At 40.6% G+C, this 25681-nt stretch overlaps 1 long non-coding RNA gene across 1 annotated transcript in view; it reads left to right on the forward strand.

Moving 5' to 3' along the window:
• The window catches only part of LOC113255293 (uncharacterized), a 303324-nt gene that overhangs the window by 123197 nt on the left and 154446 nt on the right, over positions 1-25681 (forward strand). The gene's annotated exons all lie outside the window — the stretch shown is intronic.

Below are 25681 nucleotides of genomic sequence, written 5' to 3' on the forward strand. Positions count from 1 at the left end.
CCCTGGGCCTCCCCAAATACCGGGTGAATTTAGGATGAACTTATACATGACACATGGTGCTGTAAAGTCCTCTCACTTGAGGACCCGTTATTTTTCATCTTGAGAACATGTGTGTAATGGGTTATCTGCTTGGCTACATAAAAGGGTAAGGTTTTCTGCCCTCTTTGCCATTTCTTAGCAGACTGACTCTGCATAGCATATACTGGCTGGCTGTTTTATTTGATCACAAAACCTTTCTTTCAACATTTGTGAGAAGTTTTCTGGGTTGGCAGGAGATATTGGTTTTGATATATTTTTCCAATATGTATCTGCTATATTTGCATGTCCTATATAGGTTAATCCTCTGCGGAGTGCATTTTTATGTCAATGCTTTGGAATAGGGAAGTTCAGTTTCAGAGACCGTGAATTACTGAAGTTCATACAACTTATAAATGAGCAGAATTTGTAACTAGTTTTCTCTGGTTCCACAGTCCTTTACTGGATTGTACCTCATTTTTCACAAAAGGACCTATCACAATTATTTACTGTTGCCATACTGCATTCAATAACATTGACTTATTGTTGACTTGAGAATTATAAAGATTTACTTGCTCAGTTTATTCAGCTGACTGAGGGACCAGGTCTCTGAGTGAAGGCAAATTTGCTGCTGCTTGCAGTTTTCACAGAAGTCCTGCAAGAGAGGGTAACTCTCATTAGAGAGGGCTGTTCTGCAGATGGAGATGGAATAGCCATCATCTTATGAAGCACCTGCCTCAGGCCAGTCTTCCCAAGGTGTCCTGGCAAGGGAAGGTTGCTCACAATCAAGAAGGTTCCCACTGTCCTGGGGGTTCGAGTTCCTCCTGTTCATTCATACAAAGGCATCTTTGCCAGGCATCAGGGCCTCGCTCTTTCTCTGTTAGGAACCCGGTTTTGATACAGGAGTCCTGCTGAGGCTGTGAATTCAGTCTCCTTGAAGGTGTGCTGCCAGTACCATTAGAGCCGGAGCCTGATTTTTGCCACATTGGGGCCTTTAGAGAGTCTCAAATGCTGCCGTGAGCCTTGGTGACTTTCACAGTATGCCTTGAATGGGGCGGAAGATGCAAACCTGTCTTTTTCTTGTTGAAACTCTTAACACATTCAACCAAAGGCAGGTGATTCCACAGACCTTAGGATTTACACTGACCCCAACCTTTCAAATGCTTTCCCAACCTCATGTGCCAATGCTTCCCTTTTACCTATAACTTGTTCCAATCTACCAAGGGTTAGAATGTGTTACAGTTGTGATACTCCTGTAGCCAGCTCTGATGACCACCCCACCTACCAACAGCACTGCAGTCCTGATGGCCAGCTGACGTGTGGTCACTTACAACAACCAAGGATCCTAACCTGAGTAATCTCCCAACCTGGGGATTTACTGTAGGGCTCCCAGGACCAACTGTCTTCGTCTGAGTCCCCCCCAAAAGCAGAACTTGAGATAAAAGCTAGCTTGCAGATAAATTACTTGAGAATGTGATTTGAGAGACCTAGAGTTGTGGGACTTCGAAGAATAAATCAGGCAAGGAGGAAAAGCCTATCCTAAGTCATGTCATTGAGCTAGTTACTACTGTAGAAAATGGGCGCTCCGTTCTTTTGGGGACTCTTTGTAAAATGGTATAGATTTCGCTGTAGAATTTTCTCTTTGACACAGGAAAGAGGTTAATATTATCTGAGAGCCCCTCTATTGGTTATGTTTTGCTGCCATAACAAATGACCATGAACTAGCAGCTTAAAACAACACATTTATTATGTCCCAGTTCTATAGGTCAGAAATGAGGGTGTTGGCAGGGCTGTATTCTTTTCTGGGGATGAGAGAAGAATCCACTTCCTTATTCACTGAGGTTGCTGGCAGAATTTGGTTCTTTTTATTATTTTCAGAGGATCCAAGTTTCTTTTTTTTTAAATTATCTTTTTTATTATGTTAATCACCATACAGTACATCATTAGTTTTTGATGTAGTGCTCCATGGTTCATTATTCACGGATCCAAGTTTCTATCTGCTATCATTCCCTTAAACCCAGAATAATTTCCTTTAGTATTTCCTGCAGTGCAATTACACTGCCAGGAAATTGTCTTAGTTTTCTTTTATCTGGAATTATCTTTTTTTTTTAAATGTTATTTATTTATTTGAGAGGGAGAGAGCACAAGTAGAGTGGTAGGCTGAGGGAGAGGGAGAAGCAGGCTGCCCGCCCAGCAGGGAGCCCGATGCTATGTGGGGCTTGATCCCAGGACCCTGAGATCATGACCTGAGCCGAAGGCAGACGCTTAACTGACTGAGCCACCCAGGTGCCCCTGAAATTACCTTCAGTTTATCTTCATTCTTGAAGGAAAATATCCTGTATATCTAGCATAAAGTATCCTAGAATACTAATTTCATATTTAAAAAACTGTTCTATAAAGAACCACGAAGTTATTTCTCTCACTCTTGATGGTTTCTGCTGTGAAATCAGTCTTTAATTCAATTTGTGGTCCTCTATACATAACATGGTGTTTTTTTCTTACCACTTTCAAGAGTTTCTCCTTATCTTTGGCTTTTGTCATCTTGACTATGATGAGCCTCACCTCAGGTTCTCGGTTTTTGTTTTGCTTGTATGTTTCTTTAGTAGGTTCTTTTTGAAAATTTTTGTATTTCATCAAAATGGGAAATTTTCAACTGTTAAGTTGTCAATCATTTTTCTACCCCATTCTAGGTCTTTTCTCCTTATGGCATTTCAATTACCTGTATATTAGACCATTTGATATCATCTAATAAGTTGCCAAGACTCTGGAGTTTTGTTTTTGTTTTTCTCGACCTTTAATCTCTCTTTTCTTTGCCTTGGACAGTTTCCTCTTTCTTCACTGATATTTCTATTTGCCAAAAAAATGTTTTGTTTTACTTAATTAGTGATAGTTACAAGTGCCTTTTAAAAATCCTTGGATATTCATCTCTGGGTCAGACTTCACTTAACTTCTTTTTTGTGACAATGTGTTCTATTTCTTGGTTTTTATTATGTTTGCTAATTTTGGATTGTATTCAAGATATTATGAATGTGGAGATTCTGAATTATGTTATTTTTCTGTGATGAAGGTCCTTTCCTTTCTAAGCAGGCAGTTGGCTTGCTGGATTTGAACTACAGTCTCTGCTGCATGGGTACCACATATGGTCTGGATTCAGATCTTTTGTCTTTGATTCAGGTGCTTTGAGTCTGTTTTGCATTAAGCATTTTCAAGATCAGTTGGAGATACGGATAGAAGATATGAATCCCCAGTATGGATTTTACTACTTAAGAACTCCCACACTTTGTTCAGTGTTTCACATTGTCCAGCTTAACTTTTCTGACTCCCCAGGGCTCAAAGAGTGTGAAAATTACCTTCGAGCCCCTCTCACCACTGTGTGAACCATGTGGATTGCACTTAGATCCAGGCTAAAGGCCGTGAGTGATGAGGACCTACTTGTGGGGAGCACCATCTTCCCCACTCCAAGCGAGGATGTATTTTCTGTCAGACTGCTTATCCTCCAGTACCTTCAGATAATTGTTTTTATATGATGTCCAAGTGGTATTGCTATTTTCTGCAAAGGGATCCATCTGGTAGACTAAGTTTGTCCCACTTAGAAGTAAAAGTTCCAGTGTAATCTTGGCCAGGGCCATTAAGGACATAGTGGTCCTTCTTTGTCCCCTGTTTGCTTCTTTCTCAGAAAGAGGCAGTACTCTCATAGTACATGCAGAGAGAATGTTATTTGCAAAGGCCCTCAAGAAGGTAAAAATAAGGTAGACTCAAGGATGTTAAAAAACAAAAAAAAAAAACTCAGAACGGTTGTAGTGGAGAGTGTGAGGAAGAAGGTGAAATACGAGGTGGAGGGGCCTGGGGGACAGTGGGCAGGCTGTGATGGATCATGTACACTCTGTGTGTCAGATGTCTTCCACATACAGTATGTCCCCTGCTCTCTGCTCTGGAGGTCAACATGTATGCGTTGTATCAGTGGTTCCTGTGCTCCTGGTTTCTGGTTTTCCTCTGTAAGCAAGGATCTCAGACAATACACTGGAGAGAGGAAGGAGAGTGAAACCACCCTTCCTATGAAACCACCTTGACGTAGCTTTGTTCCATAGCTCATAATCCCTCCTTGTCTCAAAGAACCTTCCTCTACCTGATTCTTTGCTTTCAGTTCAGGGATAACAATGATCCTAGACATCTATACTGTCTGCAAAATCAAGCAAGCAGGACTGTTATGAGTATTATGGCACAGGGATTTAGTATAGTAATAAGGCCTCATACAATTGTTGGAGAAGCTGGGGAAATAATGGCCCAAAAGGGAGAGTTGGAGGATCAGGTATAAGTCATAAATTGGTCCGTCTGATGCCCTCGTGGACAAATCGGAGCTTGTCACGCAGTTGGGGAGGCAAGTCACGTTCAGGTGCTGGAATGGGGTTATGAAGGAGAGCTGGGGAAGTCTGCATCTAACGGTGGTTGGTGTTGATCAGATGGGTCAGTAGTTGGGAAGAAGAGCTGAATGTGTGGCAAAGACAAACTGGAACCTGGCCATACCCCTATACCCGTCCTTGACCACTCTAAAACCTATCATTGGATTTTAATGGCCAATGCTTCACTTGTGCCTTCTGCGTGTCAAAATGAATTTCCCTTCTGGCCAACTGAAATCCAGAACCATACAAAAAAGGAGATTCTGGAAAATGTGATTCTGGATGAGCCATACTGACAGAGTAAAATCCCACCACAGTATTTCATATGGTTTCCCCATATTACAGTCACAACCTAATAAATGAGCCATTTATAACATCTGCTTGAAGTGCTATTAATTTGACTGTGCCGTATCTTTCCTGTTAGAACCCCGGATGGTGTACCATTTAACTGGGCTTGGGTTTATCTTCAAGAAGATGGAAACCTGCTGAGATTCAAGCAGAACAGTAACAAAGCAGATTTGCATGTTGAAGGGTTATTTTAGATGAAACATATAAAGAATGAAACAGACCTGGGGTTTGTGGCAAAAAAGAGAATAATAAATATTCAGAGGCAAGGGGATCAAGACCAGTTAGAGGAGTTTCTTGAAATTATCCAGTGGTGATAGAGGAAAATATACAAATTAAAAGATACTGCTGTCAGGTAGAATAAGTGAATTTGAATGAGAGGAAGGAGAGAGGGAGAGATGTTTCTGTGCAGACTGATACACTAGATATCAACAAGGATATTCAGTTATTGCCACATAAAACAGAAACAGTAGTAAATACGAGCTTATGTGAAAAATGATGCTGTCATAAATTCTTCTGCTGGTGGTAGAAGAGAAAGGGAAACCTGACCACATTGGACATAACTTTGTTCTGGCCTTAAGGACTCTATCTCACTTGAACTCAATATCCTTGATAGAGTGTCCACCTCTAGGTTTCTTCCTGTCTTGTCCTTCGTGACTACCAACTTGGGGAGAAAGCTTGTGGAAGGCATTGTCATGGTGGTAAGGGAGGGCGCATCTGGGGGACATGTTGGTTTTCTCTGCAGGCTTTGGCTGAACTTGACTGCAGCCACTGCAGCAAGGCCCGGCCTTGCGTAACTTCTAACATACCCTTTTGGCACAAACAAGTCATGATGGCTGTCCTCACTGACTGTGTTCTTGAAGGCATTGTTGAACCTCCCAAGGCTGGCTACAACACCAGCTAATCAAGTATTTGGGTATTTTCTCCTTTCTCTCATCTTTTTTTTTTTTTTTTTTTTTTTTTTTTTATTAATAATGATTTTTTATTATATTATGTTAGTCACCATACAGTACATCCCCGGTTTTCGATGTAAGGCTCGATGATTCATTAGTTGTGTATAACACCCAGTGCACCATGCAATATGTGCCCTCCTTACTACCCATCACCGGTCTATCCCATTCCCCCACCCCCCTCCCCTCTGTAGCCCTCAGTTTGTTTCTCATAGTCCATAGTCTCTCATGTTTCATTCCCCCTTCTGATTACCCCCCCCTTTCTTTATCCCTTTCTTCCCCTACTGATCATCCTAGTTCTTATGTTCCATAGATGAGAGAAATCATATGATAGTTGTCTTTCTCTGCTTGACTTATTTCACTAAGCATTATCTCCTCCAGTGCCGTCCATGTTGTAGCAAATGTTGAGAACTCATTCTTTCTGATTGCTGAGTAATATTCCATTGTATATATGGACCACAACTTCTTAATCCAGTCATCTGTTGCAGGGCATCTCGGCTCCTTCCACGATTTAGCTATTGTGGACATTGCTGCTATGAACATTGGGGTGCATATGGCCCTTCTCTTCACTACGTCTGTATCTTTGGGGTAAACACCCAGTAGTGCAATGGCTGGATCATAGGGTAGCTCAATTTTTAACTTTTTAAGGGACCTCCACACTGTTTTCCAGAGTGGCTGTACCAACTTGCATTCCCACCAACAATGTAGGAGGGATCCCCTTTCTCCACATCCTCTCCAACAATTGTTGTTTCTTGCCTTGTCTATTTTTGCCATTCTAACTGGCGTAAGGTGGTATCTCAGTGTGGTTTTGATTTGAATTTCCTTGATGGCTAATGATTTTGAACATTTTTTCATGTGTCTGTTAGCCATTTGTATGTCTTCATTGGAAAAGTGTCTGTTCATATCTTCTGCCCATTTTTTGATTTGTTTATTTGTTTCTCGTGTATTGAGTTTGAGAAGTTCTTTGTAGATCTTGGATACCAGTCCTTTATCTGTAGTGTCATTTGCAAATATATTCTCCCAATCCGTGGGCTGCCTCTTAGTTTTTCTGACTGTTTCCTTGGCTGTGCAGAAACTTTTAATCTTGATGAAGTCCCATAAATTCATTTTATCTTTTGTTTCTCTTGCCTTTGGGGATGTGTCATGAAAAAGGTTGCTTTGGCTGATGTCGTAGAGGTTGCTGCCTATGTTCTCCTCTAGAATTTTGATGGATTCCTGTCTCACATCGAGGTCTTTCATCCATTTGGAGTTTATTTTTGTGTATGGTGTGAGATAGTGGTCAAGTTTCATTCTTTTGCATGTAGCTGTCCAATTTTCCCAGCACCATTTATTGAAGAGACTGTCTTTTTCCCACCGGATGTTTTTTCCTGCTTTATCAAATATTAGTTGCCCAAAGAGCTGAGGGTCCATTTCTGGGCTCTCTATTCTGTTCCATTGGTCTATGTGTCTGTTTTTGTGCCAGTACCATGCTGTCTTTGTGATCACAGCTTTGTAGTACAGCTCGAAATCCGGCATTGTGATGCCCCCAGCTTTGTTTTTCCTTTTCAACAGTTCCTTGGAGATTCGGGGTCTTTTCTGGTTCCATACAAATTTAAGGACTATTTGTTCCAGTTCTTTGAAAAACGTTCTCGGTATTTTGATCGGGATAGCATTGAAAGTGTAGATTGCTCTGGGTAGCATGGACATTTTAACTATGTTAATTCTTCCGATCCATGAGCATGGAATATCTTTCCATCTTTTTATGTCTTCCTCAATGTCTTTTAAGAGTGATTTATAGTTTCTAGAATAAAGGTCCTTTACGTCTCTGGTTAAGTTAATTCCAAGGTAACGTAAGGTTTTTGGTGCTATTGTAAATGGGATGGATTCCCTGATTTCTCTTTCTTCGTTCTCGTTATTCGTGTACAGAAATGCAACTGATTTCTGAGCATTGATTTTGTATCCCGCCACGTTACTGAATTGCTCTATAACTTCTAATAGTTTGGGAGTGGCTTCTTTTGGGTTTTCCATATAGAGTATCATGTCGTCTGCGAAGAGAGACATTTTGACTTCTTCTTTGCCGATTTGAATACCTTTGATCCCTTTTTGTTGTCTGATTGCTGTTGCAAGGACTTCTCGTACTATGTTGAATAATAGTGGCGAGAGTGGGCATCCTTGTCGTGTTCCTGATCTTAAGGGAAAGGCTTCCAGCTTTTCCCCATTGAGAATAATATTTGCAGTAGGCTTTTCATAGATGGCTTTTATGAGATTGAGAAATGTACCTTCTATTCCTACACTCTGAAGGGTTTTATTCAGGAAAGGATGCTGTATTTTGTCAAATGCTTTTTCGGCATCGATTGAGAGGATCATATGGTTCCTGAGTCTTTTCTTGTTGATATGATGTATCACGCTGATTGATTTGCGAATATTGAACCACGCTTGCATCCCAGGTATGAATCCCACTTGATCGTGGTGGATAATCCTTTTAATGAACTGTTGGATTCTATTAGCAAGTATCTTGTTGAGGATTTTGGCGTCCATATTCATTAGGGAAATCGGTCTGTAATTCTCCTTTTTGAGGGGGTCTTTGCCTGGTTTGGGGATCAAGGTAATATTGGCCTCATAGAATGAGTTTGGTAGCTTTCCTTCTGTTTCTATTTTTTGAAATAGCTTTAGGAGAATAGGTATTATTTCTTCTTTGAATGTTTGGTAGAATTCCCCAGGAAAACCGTCCGGGCCTGGAGTTTTGTTATTTGGAAGGTTGTTTATCACTGTCTCAATTTCTTCATAATTAATTGGCCTGTTTAAGAAATCAATTTCTTCCTTTTTCAATCTTGGTAGTTTATAGGTTTCCAGGAAGGATTCCATCTCTTCCAGATTGCTTAGTTTATTGGCATATAGCTGTTGATAAAAATTTCTAATAATCCTTCCAATTTCAATGGTGTTCGTCGTGACCTCTCCTTTTTCATTCATAATTTTAATAATCTGGGTCCTTTCTCTTTTCTTTTGGATAAGTCTTGCCAGTGGTCTGTCAATTTTATTGATTCTCTCCAAGAACCAGCTTCTAGTCCTGTTGATCTGCTCTACTGTACTTCTGGTTTCTGCTTGATTGATTTCAGCTTTAATTTTGGTCAACTGCTTCCTCGTGCGTGGATTAGGCCTGTCCCTCTGTTGCTGTTCCAGCTTCTTGAGGTGAGAATATAAAAACTGCATTTTAGATTTTTCTATTCTTTTGAGTGAGGCTTGGATGGCTATGTATTTCCCCCTTAGGACTGCCTTTGCAGTATCCCATAGGTTTTGGACTGTTGTATTTTCATTCTCATTGGTCTCCATAAATTGTTTAATTTGATTTTTGATTTCCTGGTTTATCGAGTCATTCCTGAGCAGGATGGTTCTTAGTCTCCAAGTGTTTGAGTTTCTTCCAAATTTTTCCTTGTGGTTGAGTTCTAATTTCAGAGCGTTGTGGTCTGAGAATATGCAGGGGATAATTTCAATCTTTTGGTATCGGCTGAGACCTGTTTTGTGTCCCAGAACATGGTCTATTCTTGAAAATGTTCCATGGGCATTAGAATAGAATGAGTATTCTTTGGTTCTGGGGTGTAGTGTTCTATATATATCTAAGAGGTCCAACTCGTCGAGTATGGCATTCAAAGCCTTTGATTCTTTGCTTAGTTTTTGCCAGGGTGTTCTGTCTATTTCTGAGAGTGGAGTGTTGAGGTCCCCTACTATTAATGTATTTTTATCTATATGTCTCTTTATTCTGGTTAAGAGTTGGCTTGTGTATCTTGCTGCTCCCCTGTTGGGGGCATATATATTTATAATTGTCATATCCACTTGTTGAATACTTCCTTTAAGAATAATATAGTGCCCTTCTGCATCTCTAACTATAGTCTGTAGTTTAAAATCCAATTTATCTGATATGAGAATTGCTACCCCAGCTTTCTTTTGAGGTCCATTTGCGTGAAAGATGGTACTCCATCCCCTTACTCTCAGTCTGAATGCATCTTTGGGTTCGAAATGAGTCTCTTGTAGACAGCAAATGGATGGGTCATTTCTTTTTATCCAATCTGCAACCCTGTGGCGTTTGAAACCAGAATTTAAACCATTAATGTTCAGGCTGAGTACTGAGAGATATGCTTTTAATTCTGCCATGTTGTCAGTAAAGTCTTTGTTTGTATTGGCTGTGACTTTCTGTTTTGTATCACTCTTGGGGCCTTTTTACTTTTATAGAACCCCCCGTAATACCTCCTGTAGGGCTGGTTTCGTGGTTACGAAATTGGCTAGTGACTGTCGATTCTGAAATGTCTTTATTTCTCCATCAATTCTGAATGACAGCCTTGCTGGATAAAGGATCCTTGGCTGCATGTTTTTCTCTGAAAGAGCTTTAAAAATGCTCCCCCAACCCTTTCTCTCATTCCAGGTCTGTGTAGACAGGTCTGATGTAATTCTGATGCCTTTGCCTTGGTACGTGAGAAATTTCTTTGCCCTGGCCGCTTTCAATACTGTTTCCTTAGATCTCATATTTGCGAATTGCACTATGACGTGACGTGGTGTAGGTCTGTCATGGTTGAGCTTGGGAGGGGTCCTCTCTGCCTCTTGGACACGAATGTTTGTTTCCCTTGCTAGATTAGGGAAGTTTTCAGCTACAATTTGTTCAAATATCTCTTCTAGACCTCTGTTTTTCTCCACCCCCTCGGGGATGCCGATGATTCTAACATTGGATCGTTTCGTTGAGTCAGTAATCTCCCGTAGCCAACATTCGTGGGCGTGGATTTTTTTAAGACCATCTTCTAATTTTATTTTTTCCTCTATTAACCCATCCTCCAATTCACTAACCCTTTCCTCCGCTTCCGTGACCCTGGCCGTCAGTGCCTCTAGTTTTGCCTGCATTTGGCTCATAGAATTTTTAATTTCTGTCAAATTCGCTCTCATTTCCGCCCTTAGGGATTGTATATTCTCAGTAATATTTTCCTGAATACTTTTTTCAAGTCTACTCATTATCTTGACCATTGTTACTCTGAATTCCATTTCTGATAATTTGGTTATATCCATATCCGTTACTTCTGTGGCAGAGGCCACTGACTCACTGTCTTTTCTTTGCTGGGGGGGGCTTCTCCTTCTTGTCATTCTGATGAAGAGAGATTGCGGGGTTTCCAGAGCCCAAAATTATTGACTGGGTCCCAGGCCGTGCCCCTTGTTTTATAGGGATCTTAGAGATGTGGGCTTCTTCTTTAAAGATTTTATTTATTTACTTGTCTGAGAGAGGGAGACAGACAGTCAGCAAGAACGAAACAGAAGCAGGGGAGTGAGAGAGGAAGAAGCAGGCTCCCAGCGGAGGAGCCCGATGAGGGACTCCTTTCCGGAACGCCAGGATCACGCCCTAAGCCGGAGACAGGCGCTCAATGACTGTGCCACCCAGGTGCCTCCGGTTGTGGGCTTCTTGATTTTTCAGCCTGCCTTCTGGGGGAGGGGCCTGCCGCGCTGATACTCAGGCAACCCTGTTTGGTTAGAGTCTCCGTGTCCCCTGCGAGGGAGGATGGGGATGGGCACTCTCTGAGCCGGTATTTCCAGGCTTTTGTTCTCTGGCGGCTTTCCCTGGCGGCCGGCTATGCCTCTTCTGAGGGTCAGAGCAGCAGAGGCTGCATTGTCGCAGAACAGAGGGATTGCGGCCCGTTCTCCACTGATGTTCTGGCCACTTTAACTCTGTTACTGTTGGTGCTGCTCAACCCTGCGGCGTCCTGGGATGTGCGCACCAACTCGGCGACCCTGCCCTCACTTCCAGGGCCGGCGCGTCTCTGTCCTTTGTGTTTCTAATGCCGCCAGCCACCGGCCGCCCCGTCTCTGTCCTTTGTGTTTCTAATGCCGCCAGCCACCGGCTGCCCCGCAGGCTCCCGGGTCTCCCGGTCTCAGTCTATTCCCGGTGAGCACACCTCGATTCCGGAGTTTCGTGAGAAGCCTGGTGGCGCGCGCACCCGGTTCAGGGTCTCAGTCTGCTGTTTCGCGGGTGCCGACCGCGAGTCCGCCCGCTCCCCCGTGCAGGTGGCCCGCCAGCCGCCCCGCGCGCGCTCCAGGAGTTCCCGGTCTCAGTCTGGATCCCGTGAGCACACCGGGATTCCGGTGTTCCGGGAGATGCCTGGTGGCGCGCGCGTTCACGGCTCACCGGTCTCAGTCCACTCTCTCGCGGGTGCCCTCTGTGTGTCCGCCCGCTCCCCCGTGCAGGTGGCTGCCGCTTCCCGGCGCCCAAACGCGGCGGCTCCCTCCCCCTTCCGTTTATCTTCCGATATCCGTGCACGGTTTACAGCTCCCCTCTTGGTACCTCAATACTCAGCGCTGGAGATGTTCATTTGTAGAGATCCAGATGCATCATCCTGCGTCTCAGGCTGATTCCGTGGTTATTTAGGCTGGTCTGGTACCTATCCAGCTCGACTCAGGGGACCGGCTGAAAAAGGGGTCCCCTACTCCTCCGCCATCTTAACCCACTCCCCTCCTTTCTCTCATCTAATGCCGCTTTTGACCATTGTTGTGATGAAAGGTCTTCTGTAGCCACCTATGGACATTTGAGAGATTCTGGGTTCTATTAATGGACGATCAGAGAGACTTTGTTTCAGTCTCGGATAGCCATCTATACAGACCCCTTTCTGTCCTTGCTGCTTTCACTTCTGTACCATATTGGAAGCAGTGAAGAGGTGTAATCCCAGCTTGAAAATTTGACCCATTTTTTTTCCTCGATACTAGGTCTCTTCACAAAGTCACAAGAATTAACATTCCTTTCTATCTTTCTTGGCCCCCCATATCTCTTTCCAATCCAAACCCCACAATTTCTGTCCTATTTTGTGTCAGATGGGAACTTTTCCTTTCATTATATTGTCCATATTACCTACCTATCATTTCAAAAGCAGTATTTATAATAGTATATTTATAAGACTCAATGAACCAAGTAACCTTTGAGCTTAGCTTATAAAGGAAAGTCTTTCTTCCTTGACATGGCCTAGTTGTCAAGACTACTAGAGAGCTACACTGGAGAAATTAAATTTGCAACCAAATCTGAGCAAACCTGTTCTTGTTCTAGGCTGTATTTGTATGAAAGCATGGAGGGTCCTTGGGTCAACAGCTGAGGTTTCCAAAAGGCAAGGGGAATTTTATATATAAAAATGAACAGAATTATATGTGAATTTGATACATAGAAAATGAACAGAATCAGCTGCCCATTCAGGATGTGATTGTGATCTGTCCTAGAGCATTACAAATCAAAAGCATGTGAGAATCTATAGAGAATTAGAGAGTTGAAATGATGGATAAATTTGGTCCTGTCTCTACAGGTATTTTGGGACCCACTTGTATAATTTTGAGAAAACACCCAATACTACATATTTTATTTAAATTTAAACACCTTTCTTTGCTGGATCCCGCCAAATACATCACTTTTAGCCTTGCTCCCCACCTCATATAAAATGGAAACCGAGGAGTTTTTACACTCTATTTTGATGTTGCCTGACACTTAGCTCTCTCCCTGGACTACAAGGAAGTTAAGAAAAAAACAAAGCTATGGAAGAAAAGGCAATAAATCTCCCAAGACAATGAATTAAAACATTTACTGAGGAAAAGATTGCTACATTTGGGGAAAAAAACAATCCCCATCTTTTTCAAAACTTTGATACGAAGGCTGATATGTTGAGGCAGGAAGTGTGCATTTCTCCTTTTGGAGTTTCCATTTACATGGCACACCAAGCAATCCGCCAGAGAAGATACCGAAAATAACACCTGATGCCGAAAACCTTAGCATTTAGATATTCTCCGTCTTCTCATCCACTTGGAAGTATTTTCTTGGTGACCTTTCATGATTCTTGAGGTTTAGTGGTTTTCTTGTCCTTTCTGAATTCAGTTCAGTTGAGTTGAAATATTTAAACCTGTCAGAAACACGTGTCCCTGAATACAGCTAAGGGAGAGAGGGAGGGTGGGGAAGGTCATTTTACTTGGGAAGAAATCAGGTGCTCTGGAGTATTAAAAATAATTACTATAAAGACTCTGGAAGACTTAATCTTTATTTTTCTGATGGATGCTAGCCAGGATTTCCAGTTTTTGAACGATTACTGAAAAATCAGGTTCCTCTATAACAATAGGTCTTGTGAGTTAAAGTGGGACCTCTGCTGCCTCAGAAAGGACCTCAGAAGGGAATAAAGAAAGACCTCGGTATCTTGGAGTTATTTGCTGAGCACAGTGCTACTCAAGGGCTAGTTCAGCACTGATAAGAGATGTTTTTTCCTGACCTCTTTGCCTAAGAGATCGCCTGCTTATGATTATAGCTTTCACTGGCTTGTCTTGAAGACATTATTTTTATCTCTATAATGCTTTGTCCCCAACTTCTAAAAAATACATGTAGATTTTCAAAATTAAGAAAACCTCAAGCAAGCTTAAACCCACTGTTTAATAAGAAGGGCACAGGACAATAAAAAAGCTTAAAGACGTTTAAGAGAAACTTTTGACAGGTAGCCGTAGTGAGCCACTTGGTACAGAAATAAACTGAAACGTTATTAAAATAAGACCACCTGGGTTTTACAACATTTTTCTTCAGGTTAGAGCATACACATTTTTCAATACACAGGACAGCCCCTTGTGCTGTGCTAGGATAAGAGATTAATGCCAACGGTGCGGTGATTGGTTGCAATCACTGTCAATATCGTTAAACTGGGTAAACCCTTTTCCAAATCCATGTGGCTTAACAAAAACACCCACAAAATATCATTCCATTGGATATGGTGAGAATAAGAGAGGATTGGAGAGAGGGTTGAATGTGTTCCTTTTCCTTCCTTTGCCATGTATCAGCCTTGGCACCTCTGTTTGGTGACCCACTTCATGGGGCAAGGGTGGCAGTAGCCTGCATGAAAGAATAGCACCATGGTATTCAGCAAGAAAGCAACACTTTAAATTCGGCTTATTTCACAGATAGGAATGTATTCACTTGTTCCTGTCTCTTGAATCACTTTTTCGTATTTGTAGGCATCCCCATTAATGACATCCCCATTAATTATGTTGAGATGCCGGAAGTAACTCCTCATTTTGAACTATGTGACAGGGAGAAAATATTTTCAAGTTCCAAAATGTGTCTTGGCTTTCAATTGCATGAGGCAGTTGAGGAACATTCTTGCCTTCATCGTGGACATTTTCTAACACAGGCCTGGAATTTTCAAAATACTAGTATCCTGGTGTTCTACCCCATGCTTGACACGGTGTAGCATCTATTCTTAGAAAGCGGAATTATCCCTTTACGGACAAAGGGAAAAATTGTCCCAGTGTGAAGAAAGTAAATCAATAGACATTCAGAGGCCAGGAGAGTGCCAGAGAGGCAGCTGCCTGGGGTGGAGGGAGTGTGTTCTGGACAGTTTTGATTAATCAGCAATTGAAAAGCCTACAGATTAGCAGTCCTGTGGAGATCGAAAACATCATCTGACTTACTATTAAAGCTAATTTGTATGTTAAGGAAATAATAATTACAAAGTTAACAGCCATTATCAACTTAATTAAATGTTTTTTTTTCTTTTCTTGGGACATTTTGCAAATTATTTATCCATTGGCACTGTGCTTGGCCAGTGACCCTTTCATTGTTGTTGTTTACTGTTGTTACAATAACAAGAATCCTAGACAAAGGCTTGCTTTGCTCTGAGGCAGAAGACCGTGTATTTTCTCCATTAGCAACTGTCCCTTATCCTTAAAGCATGCGGACGTGATGCCGTCCTTTATCGTCTGGCTGTGGAATGCGCTTCAGGGTAGCAGCTGGGCTGTTTATCAGCGATGTTGCCCTGGTGTGCTCGCTCGTCATTCTAACGCCAAATAGAGTCTCAGGTAAAGTGCTTCAGAGTCTTGTGATCAGAGGCACTTCCAGTTGCGTTAACCAGTGAAATACCCTCTTTCATGGCCTCTGGTTTCCTCACGGCTTTTACCGCTAATGGCTTCTGTGTCCTGCTCCGTGTTGGTGTATATTTGGGGATGTGCCAACTGCCACCAACTTCTGATTATCTCTAAAGTTTGTATGTTCAAATTTCCCAACATAAGGGATCTTCCTGGGTTAGACACGCGTGACATTATAGGGCAAATTTGCCATGCAAATCACTTCAGATGCCACTGGCCTTAAAGAGTTGGCTGCACGTGGGAGAGGCATATGTTCTACTCTGTCTTACTCTGTTCCACTCTGCTGTGGCTGGTTGGCTGGGTCACATGGTCTGTGAAGTAGCAGCTAAGGTGTAAAAAAAATGCATATACGGCATAAAAAGACTACTCCTTATTGTGCATGGAAATGTAAGATCATGCGCTCTAAATAACAGCTGCCACAGTGGACCTCTATGAGAGGTCAGAGGTTATACTATATATGAGGTTATGGAAAAAATACAGAGCTAAGAGAAGTTGGCTGTGCTTTTGTTACTGATATGCTTGATTTCACTCAAAGTCCTTTAGCACATAGTTTTCTCATCTGGAAGAGTTTGTTGTGGTCACACAATGGTACTATTTTTTTTTCTTTTTTTCAAACAGAATCTGTGTGAGGATAGTATTAGAGATCAATGTAAAGCTCCTAATACCGTTCTTGGCACAAATGAGGTCCTCAGTATATTGGTATCGTTGGGGTAGTTCGTCTTCTACCTCCAGGCAAGATTGCAGGCTGCACGGATTAATGACTTTCCACAGGCAACACACAGACACAGCCATGCCCTTTGACGTTCTCGCATTTCTACTGGCTTGTTGTTAATGTTTTATCACTAATCATTTCTCTTTCTTCCCTGTTTCCTAGGCCAGGTCTTTAGGTCTCTAGCTAAGTTATGTACCTCTCCCTATAAATGACACATCACTGGGGTAAAGAAGAAGGGCTCTGTGGAGCGCTTGAGGGCACAAAAGCACTTTTAAGTATGTCCTCGAATAGGAGTGGTAAAACAAGCTAGTGTGTGATGGGGAAATAGATCATGAACCCTCTGTTTATCCCTCTAGTATTGATTAATACTTGCCAAATGCTAGATGCTAGGGGCCCATTAATACAGTAATGTGTAATCTGTTATTTTAATGTGAAATCTTACTGGATTGTGATACAAAGAGTCCTCAGCCTAGCCTAAAAGAGAACTGGCTTATTGATTAATGAGTATTTCTGGCTCATCATTCTTATACGTGGTCCCCAACAGGGACTCATCACTAGGAATTCACAAATTGAGATTTCTACAGCAGAGAGTATACTGTGAGAGATGTGTGCTATCTCTTCTCATAAGCCACAAGAAAAAAAATTGAGCATTAAATGTGCTCATATGACAAACAAGAAAATACGGAATTTAAAAATAAAGAGCCATGTACAGCAAGTGCTAACTTGGATATTTTTACATTTTGAGGACTACCAATAATTCATGTAAATGGACATGTTTTTATTCTAATAATTGATGCTTCCACTTTCAGGGGTTTAGTCTTCTTTAAAAAGGATATAACTAAAGCCTGAGCAATTAGTCAGCATATTTATCCAAGCATTACAGGGCTTTAGAATATGTTAAGAATCAACACAATTGAACTTTGAGATATTACTGCCTCCTTTAAAAATAAACTATTTTTTGAAATATGCCCAGGGAAACCTTTGTTAAAGCAATTCCACTGCTTATCTGGGAGAAGTACATTTTGGGTGTGATATCAAAGTTTGAGTTGTTTTTACTTATTAAAATGGAAAATGGATTCAAATCTCAGTTTGCATCAAATAATCCAATATGTTTCGTTTAGCTAGGACTGAGATTTACATCAGTGAGAACATATTTGAAAGGAGTGATTTTGATTAGGCCCCAAGAGGAAAAGCACTTCAGAATCTGTGTGTGTGTGTATGTGTGTGTGTGTGTGTGTGTGTGTGTGTGTTACACTTAGATTTGCATTTGTATTTATATTAAAATTTACAGGCTCCAATATTCTTGTTTCTTAAAGTGCAAGTGATTCCATAATCATGGGAACTCTCTTTTCACATAGGAATTAGAAACCAGTAGTCAGAGCCACATAAAAAGTAGAGGCAATCATTTCACTTTTGGAGCTCTGGACAAGGTAAAGGCACCAGATGGAGAAATAAAGTGTCATTGTCAGCAACCACACATAACACTGTTCCCTGGCTCTTCTAGATGACAATTTAAAAGGCTGGAAGAATTCTCTAAATAATGAAGGCTACTTATCCCTTCATCTCATTTAGAAATCCTTATTCTGTTTGTGTCCAGCAATTGTGTTCATCCTTGAAAACCTTTTTTTTTTTTTTATCAAAGCCATCACCACTGAATTGATACTTGAATAGAACAACTGTTATACAGAAGATATGATATTGAGAAATGGGCTCTGAACTCATACAACTTAAAATTTCGCTCAAAAGAGAAGATGGGTAGCATTGACATTAATTAGGAATAGTAGCTACTAATGACTGAACAGGTGGGTTTGACAGTTAGGTGCTAAATGTCATTAAAGACATCAGGAAGGTTGTGTCTTCTCCCTTATTCCCTCCTTACCTCCCTTTCTTCTCTAATGGGACTTGAGTTTTCTCTAAAGAACTTTCTAATCTGCTGTCTGGCCACCACTATCCCTGGAAGTGGGTGAAGGAAAGTAGGTGGTAGTGAATGGGGAGTGGGGAACTGGGGGAATCCTCATTATGCATTATGCAGATTTTCACATATTCCTCCTCTTGTCATTTGTGGACCAGTCTCACGCTCACCTATGTCCTTTGTTCCTGAATCTGGAGCCTTCGTAGTTGAATTTTCCAGATCCATATCTCATCATTTCCTTGAGGAGTTGAGAAGAGAGAGTTTCGTCTTATTTTGTAGTGAATGAGGGGATCTTGAGTCTCAGTAGGCTTTCAGATAATAATTACTACCAGCCCTACGTGTCATCTTGGCTGCCGTATGCCTATTGATTGTAAATACTACACTCCTCTGGGATTCCATAGGATGAATCCATTTGCTTCTCCTGTGCATCTGTCGACAGCACAATTTCACCTAAGTCAATTGTTCTGTTCATTTTCCATCTTGTAGAATTTTGGTGCCCTCTTATGTGCTGTCACCTATTCTCTAGTTCTTTTTTTTTCCTTTTGGTTTTATACTTTCAGTTCCTTTGCTCTAATTTTAGTGAAGTTTCTGAATTAAGCAGAGATAATAATTGAGATACAATTTACTGTGTTTAACAGAGTACCTCTGGTAGTTTTCACTGGACTTGATGCAAGTGTCTGCGTGGCTTCCAAGGAATTAGGTCTGGATTGCAATATTAAAATGTTGGAGTTGTGCTTCCTGTCTTGTGCTACATATTTCCCTTGTCTTCTTGAAAATTAAATTTTCAGAGAATGGCTTCCTAAATGTCCCCAAGGCACTCCCAAGTAGGGTCCTCCCAATTGGCTGTTGATGAGACTTAAATTGCCATTCTTTGCTGTCTTAAATGTCATCCTCATGTCCGAATAGACCAGTTCCTTGATGCCAAATGTCAGGAAAGGAGTCTTTTTTGTGTTATCCACTCCGTTCAGTTAAAGTCACAAAATGGCATAGAAATTTACTTTCTGGCCGGTTGCCCTCGTGTTGTAAGGTGTCAGTAGAATTGGGAAGGTGAAACTAGTTCCTTCGATAGCAACTAGCTTGGTGGAGATGTAGGTAATGCAGTGAGAATAATAAAAATAAAGTTAGGTTCCCACAGTTGCTGGAATCATTCAATTTACCTAAGTTCTTTTTTACTTTGTTACACAGTAATACATTCTTTAGTCTATTTCTAAACAATCATTCTGTGAAGTCATTTAGGATCTTTTTTTAATGTTTTGTTTATTACTAAAATAAAATTTTGCGTGCATTTCTTAGTGATAGAATAAAGCTACGCTGGTGTGTGAGCTAGCCCAAAGTGCATTATTCAAGTCTTTTTTTCTACCCTTTCCTGCTTCCTTGTTGACATTACTGGGCTTCTTGGGTAGAAGGAGATCCTGTCTACATTGTATATGCCTTTCCTTTCTTTCAAAGGCAGGCATTAAGCTGTATACAATGCATGTATAATGAACTGTCACAGAGGCTCATAATTCAAGATATTTGTGGGGCATTGGTGGGGGGAGCAGTGTTTTTAGTGTTAGTGATGTGAACAAACTCAAAGTGAAAAATACTCTAGAAGGCTCTTAGGAAAAGGAGTAGGTAGGGGGTCAGTAAGAACATTCTTACCGCAAGGAGGTGTAGTTCAGCTACTCTTTGAGTTCAAGGGCTGTGTTTAATATATCCTTGTATTCCTTAAAACCTTGAACATGATAGATGTTCAGTAAATTGTTGTTAAAGAAGTGAAAGATGAGAACTGTCAGTGAGGTGTAGATCGTGTCTGTCAGAGCCTCTTCCTGAGCCCAGCCTATGGGAACTCAGACAAGGATGATAGTTTGGGGTTCTCTCCCAGCATTGGACACAAGATTTGAACTCGGCTTTCTGGAGGTACTGAGTAGTGATCCATAAGGGCAGTTTTTGCCCTCAGTCATTTTTCCCTTCATGTATTGCTATGCTTCTGTAATCGCCTCAAACGAGACACTTTCTCGTAGTCTATATTAAATGCTTCGTTTGGTCAACATCCGTGTTTAAAACTGTTTAAAACAGTTTAAAACTGCTCGGCCTCCCAAAGTGATAGAGGAAATAAGATAAAATGAAAATGTGCTTTAGTAAGTTCATATATGAATTATTGCAGCTTGTTGTTTTCCTTGTATTTTACTAATGTGGTTTGGTCATTCTTATATCCTGAGGCTGTTTTAATTAAGGACAATTTTTAGAAACTCAAGAAAATAAACAAATTGTCTTTGCATATCTCTACATCAGATTAAGTGTTTGTCACTGGAAGTTCAGTTCTTGCAGGAGGTAAATGAAATGTTCTGATCTCTGATGATAAAAATTAAGGGTGAAGATTGTCTCTTCACTGAAAATCCTGTGGCTCTTGGGGAGGCAAGTGTGTAGGAGGCAACCGTAGCTTTTACTGGGAACACCCCGATTCTCTTTCCCACCCACAGTCAGCTGTTGGCTGTTCAGAGTTTGCTCACAACTTGTGTAAGACACAGCTTAGTCCATATCCGCTCTAAGCAGAGGCCTGTCCTTGGAACAAGAAGTTAGGATATTTTGCTTTCGGCCCAAATCTTTTTTTTTTTTTAATATTTTATTTATTTATTTGACAGAGATAGAGACAGCCAGCGAGAGAGGGAACACAAGCAGGGGGAGTGGGAGAGGAAGAAGCAGGCTCATAGTGGAGGAGCCTGATGCCATAACGCCGGGATCATGCCCTGAGCCGAAGGCAGACGCTTAACCGCTGTGCCACCCAGGCACCGCCCTAATCTTCTTTTTAAATACTGTTATTGTTATGACTATTTTGCTATTTAGAGACAAGTAGACAAGTATTCATGATTTATTTTTATGCTAAGACAATTATAATTATAGTGGGTGCATTATGCAGAATCTGTTCACATTTTTTCCCTTCATTCTCTCAAAAAAAAAGGGGGGAGTGGTGGTAGCATTATCCATTCAGGGTCCAGTAGGAATACCAAAGATCGGGAAGTGACTCATCTCCCGCACCTTTTCTGTCTAGAAGAATTAAAACAGAGGATGTCTCTTGACAAATAGTTGAACAAATTTTAATTGGCAGAGCTGAATCAGTTGATGGTTGAGGAAGAACTGCAGAGAAAGATGACCTCAACAAATTCCTTAAGGAAACAAAACTCGAGAAGGGATCTCCAGGCAGCAGTTTGCGGCCGTATCTGGCACCACCTTCTGCTTACTCCTTATTATCGCTCCCCACGTGGCCTTCTAACTGAATGCCGCATTCACCGCCTTTCACTTCGTTCTCTGTTTTAGGTTTCACTTAGCCTCTCTGTGGCATTCTAACACTGCAGAGAACATTCTCATGTCTGATAGTAGTTAACCAAGGAATGAAATGAGGGTTTAACCCAAACAGAGAAGCATGAGTATTCATACAGGCAGATGGACTCTATGTACATTTGTGTCGAAACCAATTAAGGTAAGTGAGAAGTTTAGAATCTGTTTCAAATTCTTGAAAGATTTTCTTGGAGCTGTAATTACGTGAATCGTGGCTGGCTCTCGTTGGCTTCCTCCTTTTGGATTGTGCTTTTCAGGCAGGGCCGATTCTTATATGCATCTCCATAGTTCCATTTAATAGTCAGAAGGTAGCCTTCCTTATAGATGGGTGGCAGCTATCTCCTTGAAATGGCCTAACATCGCAAATACAGATGGATTCCTGAAATAATTTGTGGATTTGTAAAAGCATGTACTTTGCATGTAAACTGCTAATGCAAGGTACTGGAACACTGGCCAGAGCACAGGACTCGCCCCGATTTCACTGACATGAGGATAGAAGGCAAAGGATATTGTAGCACCAAAGAAATGTACTCATCATCATTGTGCCTTCTGTAAAGTATAAAAAGACAGGAGTGCCATAAGACTCTCATCTTAGATGATGAATAAGAGCGATCTTTTTTTTTTTTTTTAATCTTTTTGAAACATATACTTTGTTTCTTTACAGTGGTGGAATGCCTTCTATGTTTCTTTGTTACTAGGTTTCCCTTGTCCCATGACTTGGAGTGGAAGTGTAGATTTCAGCAGCCATTAGCCCCTGGTCCTTCAAAGAGAGTACATTTGAACTCAGGGTTGGCAAAGTTATAAATTAGAGGTGAAATCTCTGGCCTTACAGCATGCATCTGTTTCAATTTAGGGTTAAGAAAAAGGAAGTTGTCAGGTCACTGTGCACCTCTTGGTTTCTGGGATAGAAAGTGTTTTAGAAGCGAGGAAAAAAATAGCTTAGATTTCTCTGTTTTCTTCTCTGTTTATGGAAGGAGAATGAGGGGAAACTGTAAGAATACAAGTATTGTCAAAAAGGGTTCTTCCTTTTATGATGTGACCATTTGCTAATGTGTATGCCTGATCTGGAGGGTAAGCATGTTGCCCATGTTTTCCCAACAATATAACATCGTGTGCAGCACATTTTCAGTAAATACTTGCTGAATGATGAAGAAAACGATAATGATGATCACATGTTCTACCTGTAAAGACTAAACCATTAAGAATCCTGTTGTTTCTCACTTTTACATTTTTCTCCCTCTGCAACATTTTAGGGAAAACGAACTACTTAGTTTTCCTCAAATCCATTTCATTCTTTTTCCTGCTCTGTCTTTTCTTATTTTACTTACAGGCTCTATAAATGCTACTTTTCCCTCAAGACTCAGCTCAGAAATTCCCTCTTTCCTTTACGGTCTGCAGTCAGATCACCTTGATCTCCTGTTTAGCTGCTCAAAGAAGCCACAGTCTAAAAGGAGTCCATTGTGGATGGGAAAGTTAAAGGGGTTTGATGAGGGTACTCCTTGGGTTCCATTTGGTGCTGCATTGCAGGGACGCAATGATCAGAGAATGAGAACAGTTTTTTCCTAAGGTAGGATCTCTATCAGCATTAAAATCTGTATTGAAATGGAATTTACATACCATAAGTTTCACCTACTTGAAGTGTACAACTCACTGAGTTTTTGTAATGTGTAGATTTAGGTGACTATCCGTGCAATTCAGTTTTAAAACATTTCCATCACCCCGGAGTTCCCACATGTCTGTTTATAGTTAAACCCCACTCCTAACTTGAGCCCCAGTCAACCACTGAGCTTTCTGTTAAAGATGTGCCTTCTGTGAATATTTGATATAAAAGGAATCATACATTATGTAGTCTTTGCATATGTCTTATTTCTCTCAGCATTATATTTTTGAGCTTTATTCATGTTTCATTACAGTTCATTTTAATTGCTGAATAGTATTCTGTAGAATAGATATATTTCATTTTGTTTATCCAGTCACCAGCTGATGTATCATTGGATTATTTCCAGTTTGGGACTATTACAAATAATGCTGCTATGAACATATGTGTATAAATATTTGTGTGGACATATGTTTTCATTTCTCCTACACTTACACCTAGGAATTGCTAGGTTTATGGTAAATTCATGTTTAACTTGAAGAAATTGCTTATATTATCTTTTGTTACAGAAAAACAAACTGCAAACTTGGTGGCTTAACAAAACAAATGTGAATTATCTCCTCGTGTTTATGGGTCAGGAGTCTGGCTTGGTTTAGCTGAGTCCCCTGGCTCAGGGTCTCTCATAAGGTTGTAGTCAGGGTGCTGGCTGGGTCTTACCTCGTCTCAGCTGCGGCAGATCGGCATCCATGTGATTCATGTGGTTGTGGCTTGATTTTATTTCCTTAGGGGTTGTTGGACTGACGGCATCTGTTTCTTGATCTCTGTCTGCCCGAAGCTACCTTTGCTTCCTTGCAACGTGGGCCTCTTTGTGGAAAGTTCACAAGCTCACAACATAGCAGCTTACTTCATCAAAGTTATCAAAGGAGTCTACTAACAAGATAGTGAAGTCTTAGAAAATGTAATCAAGGAAGTGATGATATTCCTTTGCCATTTTTAGTGGTTAGAAGCAAGTGTTGTTATACCCAGACTCCAGGGAGGATGATGATAAAACGAGTGACTACCAGGAGGTGGGAATTATTGCAGGTGATTTAAGCATCTGTGTGACATCCTGCAAAACTGTTTTTCTAACGTGCTCATAACATTTGATAATGCCACCAACCAAGCATGAGGGGCCTAGTTTCTCCTCATCCTCACTGGCATGTGTTAAATTCTGTCTTTCTGATTATAGCACATATTTTCTCCCAATTCTTGGGTTATCTTGATTTTCTTCACCTATTTTGAAGTCTAAAAATGTTCAGTTTTGATGAAATTCCTTTATTGGTAGTCCCGTTTTGATGTTCGATCTAAGAGCGCTTTACCTAACACAAGTTCTTCAGGATTTTTCCGGGATGTTTTCTTCTAGTCATATCCTAGTTTTAGCTCTTACATGAAGTTGTGCAACTCATTTGGGGTTAGCATTTTTTTTTTTGGTAAAGATCTTATTTTGTAAGTAATGTCTATATCCAGCATGGGGCTTGAATCTACAACCCTGAGTCCCATGTTCTACCGACTGAACCAGCCCGGTGCCCCAGGGTAGCATTTTTGTACAGGATAATGGAAGGGAATAAATTCATTCCTGATACTGCCAAATTGTGTCCTTTTTTTTTTTTTTAAACTTTGTCAGTCTATCTAAAAATGTGTTAATTTTGTTCATCTTTTCAAAGAAAAGTGGTTTTATTGATTTTTCAATTTTCCTGTTTTCTATTTAATCTATTTGGTCTCTGATCTTTATTGCTGCATTTTTTTTCTGTTTGGGTTGAGTTTGCTCTTTTTGTAGTTGCTTAAGGTAGAACCTTAAGTTATTGATGTGTGATCACTCTGCTTTCCTGCTATAGGGGTTTTAAGCTGTAGATGTCTCAGCACTGCTTGGCTTGTGTCTGGCAGTTTTATCAGTTATAATTCCATTTTAATTTAACTCAAATACATTTTACAGTTCTTGTACAATTTCTTATTTGGCCCTTGTTTTACTTAGAATTACGTTGTATAATTTCTAAAGACTTACGTATTGTCCGAATTTCTTTTTATTGTTTATTTCTGATTTAATTCTTTTGTGGTTGGAGAATGTACTTTGTACTATTTCAGTCCTTTTAAATTTATTGAGACTTAGGGACTAGCATATGGTCGATTTCAGAGGAAGTTTCATGTTTACTTGAAAAGAATGTGTTATGGTTTTGTTGTGTGGAATGTCCTATAGATTTCAGTTAGGTCAAGTCGGCTGATTTTTCAAGTCTTCCTTGTCCTTGTTGATTTTCTGTCTCATCCTACCAACTATTGAACTCATGTATTCAAGTTTGCCATTCTTACTTTTGGATTGCCTATTTTTTCTTTCAATTAATGTCAATTTTTATTTCATGTATTTTGGGATTCTCTCGTTAGGCGCATAAGTGTTTATATTATTTGCTAATGAAATAATACTTTATCATTATGAAATGACCATTTTTGTCTTCAGTTATATTTTTTCTATTAAAGGTTATTTTGTATTATATTGGTATAAACCCAATATAATATAACAAA

The sequence above is a fragment of the Ursus arctos genome, unplaced genomic scaffold (genome assembly GCF_023065955.2).
Source record: "Ursus arctos isolate Adak ecotype North America unplaced genomic scaffold, UrsArc2.0 scaffold_5, whole genome shotgun sequence".
In the NCBI taxonomy this organism is placed as follows: domain Eukaryota; kingdom Metazoa; phylum Chordata; class Mammalia; order Carnivora; family Ursidae; genus Ursus; species Ursus arctos.